Source organism: Trachurus trachurus (assembly GCF_905171665.1).
Source record: "Trachurus trachurus genome assembly, chromosome: 3".
NCBI classification, from domain to species: Eukaryota; Metazoa; Chordata; class Actinopteri; order Carangiformes; family Carangidae; genus Trachurus; species Trachurus trachurus.
In genome coordinates, this window is record NC_139893.1 from 37,470,287 (window position 1) to 37,473,903 (window position 3,617).

Genomic DNA, 3,617 nt, shown 5'->3' on the forward strand with positions numbered 1-3,617 from the left:
TTTTTGTCAGCAGCATTGCCTATAGACTTGCCCATTCAACCTGATTCACTGTAGCTACTTGTTTTATCTTATTGTATTTTTCATGGTGCTTTTATGCTCTTTTTGCAATATTCATTATGTGATGTTTTTATGATGTGTTTTTGGCACAATTTTATGAGATGTTTTCTGCTTACTTATTTTACTGTCAGGCGACCTTGAGTGCCATGAAAGGCGCCCCGCAAATAAAATGTGTTATTATTATTATTATTATAGATTCTATCCACCAATAAGTTTTGTGCCAATTTGGATTTAAGGCTTAGTGGAAGTTTGAAAAAAGTAGGTTTTGTATTTATTATCATTTTGTGGGAAAAAAATAAAAATAAAATAGAATAAAATTAATAAAATAGGCAAAATAATCAGCTGCTTCCACTGAAGGAATGTGAATGTGGGATGTAAAGTTTGGAAGGTAGAACCCAAATACCTTGTCCTTTATATTATTAGATTATTAGATCATAACACCTATTGGTAGACATGTGTCGTTTTTACTGTCTGAGGTACATGCAGGGGTCTGCACCAGCACTCCTGATTTAATTCCATAATCCCTTATGGTTTAGGCTGCAGGCCAACTTTTACTTCCAACTCTATGAACCTGGTAACTATGTTACTTCTGTGCTTCCCTGATAATGCCTCTACTGTTACGATTACTATCACTGATAATATGATTATATGATAGAATGTAAGGTCCTTTATCGTGCTCTGCTTAGAGTGAACTCCTGTCCTGTACTTGTGTTTTGTCCCACTTGTTGGTTACTATGCCTGTTTTATATTGTTGTGTTTGAATGGTATTAAAGGGATAGTAGCATTTTTTTTTAAAAAAGTGGGGTTGTATGATCTACAAATAGCCCCTAAGTACTTTAATTGCAGTAGAAGACTCTCTGCACTCCTCCCATTAGCAACGCCAGCCCATAGCCCTGCCCAGAGATTTACAACATACATTGTTGTGAATGGACCCAAAGAAACGGCCTATTTTCGTAGCCTAAAAGAGGTTTAACGTGAAAAAAAAAACACAGTTCCATTGTTCGCTATAATATAATTTTTTCCAGCCCTTCAAAGTGCAGGAAAAACACAGTTTTTATTTGGAGCTAACCAACTCACCTATCCATCCGGCCAACCCCACTTTAAAAAAATGCTACTATCCCTTTAATGCACAGGACTAGGATCCCTTGAAAATGAGATGGAAAATCTTAATTGCTTATAATAAAGATTTTACAACAGGTCAAAATGATCAGAAACAAGTTGAAAATGCCCACAGAAATGAAAATGTGTGGAGATTTTCAGGGATTTGAGTTAACCACTGATTCATCAGCCACGGAGCCTGAGAGCAGAAACTTGGACTTCTACAGAAAAAAAAGAGATTAAATCTGTCTGTACTACAGACAAGGTTATGATGGGGCTGCAAATATGAGTGCCATATATATTCTGGTGTATGAGCACAAGCTGCAGACAGAGGACCAGCGGCCCTTCCATTGTGCAGCTCCCAATCTCAATCGTGTATTTGAATGACTCCATTAAAAATGTCCCAGAAGTTAATCAGTTTTATGACACTGTTGAAAGACTGTACAACTTTTATTTTTCTGCTCATAGTAAAATAAAAGATGAGTTTTGGTTAGTAATTTGATGACACTGAAGGGCAGAGAAACACTAAATGCATTTGATCTGCTTTGTCATCCTCCTGTTGCACTAAACTACATGATTTTTTAGGACATTTTTTAAAATCATGCCGACTAATGACAGTAAAGATGAACATGATACAGCTAATGCAATTAATGGATACCTACAATATTACAATCACCTCAGAACAATTATTGACACAAAATTGAACTTTGATATACAATAAGCTGTCTGAGAAAATTGTCAAAGTTCCGTAATGATATCAGCAACTATCCAGTAAAAAAAAAAGCCATAATTATGTTGTTTTATTCTGCAGCTAATTTTGACCCATAGTTAGATTTTTGTTTTAGTTTTTTCATACATGTTATAAATCATAATTATTGTACATATGCCATAGTAAGTAAGGAAGTAAACTTTATTTCTTCAGAAGGGGATCACAAAGTGCTTCACAGTAAAACCAGCAGAATACATAGTATAAAACAAAGACACACAGTTGAAAACAGGTACATAGAACATAAAAACACACATAACTACAGTAAAAGCCTGTAGAAACAGCAGAGTCTTTAGACCCTTTTTAAAAGACTCAGTAGAGTTTAAAGTGTGAATGGACAGTGGCAGAGCATTCCATAGTCTGGGGGCTATGGCTTGAAAGGCTTAATCACCTCTGGATTTAAAGCAGAAGTAAGCGGAATATTTGTGTTAATATAAGTCTTAAATAGTTCTATCTTCCGACGGCAATCACTTATATGAGTGTTTGGTCTGAAACACGGGTCTGTCAGTCACTCTGCTCTGCTCTGAGCCGAGGAGAAAACTTTCCTTGTATCCTACAAGCTTTATCCAATGAGGAGAGAGAACGGCATAAAGGGGCGGTCCTCTCTATGTTTGCAGCCAAGGGATGCACGTGAATGTGGTGACTGCTAACTCCATCGGCTGAAGAAGTTACTGTAGCCAAAACCACCAGATCGCTTACTTCTGCTTGAAAGTGAGTGTGGGGGCAGACAAGCAGGCAATGACTTGAGGATCTGAGAGAACGTGTTGGGTTATAAAATTTGAGCATCTCAGAAAGATAAGAAGGGGCTTGACCATTTAAAGTTCTGAAAGTGAGAACTAAAATTTTAAAATGAATCCTGAGACGAACTGGGAGCCAATGAAGTTCTTCTGAAACTGGTGTGATGTGAGCACTTTTACTGGTGTGAGTTAAAAGTCTAGCAGCGGAGTTCTGAACAGCCTGGAGGCGATAGTAATATCTACAAGTATCCTTGTAGGTGACATACGTACATAGGGGAGACTGGAGATGGTTGTATCAGAGGGATGGTTGATACAGGATCACCCCCCATCTCCTCTATGGCAACATCACTCTTGATAAATGACATAGTACATGTCTGTAGGGAAGAGAAGGGGCTGGTCAGAGGAGGAAGCGTCCAATGAGACAGGATAAGACTTTGCCCATGATGTCGATGTTGGAGAGGAACGGAGGACGTGATGGTTCACTGTATCAAATAGGTTTACTCAGATAAGTTGGCTGAGCTCAGCTCTGGCTGCCCTTAGGGCTGCAGTCACTCACAACTCAGCTGTTTCACTGATGCAGGTTCTTAAACGATGAGAAGAATCTGAAACCTGTTTATAACTCCCCTTTCTCTACACACACACAGATGATGATGTGTGTTTCTAGCTACATTTGGCCCAGTATTTGTAGGACTCCTGATAATGAGCCACAATTTAAAGGGATAGTTCAACATTTTGACAAATTGGCCCATTGCCATAATCCCTATAGTCATAGCAGTAGGTTCGTTACCTTTAATTGTCGGTGCAAGCTATTTTTAGAATGGCGGAGCAGAGCCGCAAGCTGCTCAGAGCTATGCTATGGAGCCTAAAGGAATTTCTTGGTTCCCTCATCAAATACACAATCCAACAACTCCATGTATATTTGATGAGTTTGATGAGGGAAACCAAGATTTTGATTTGAC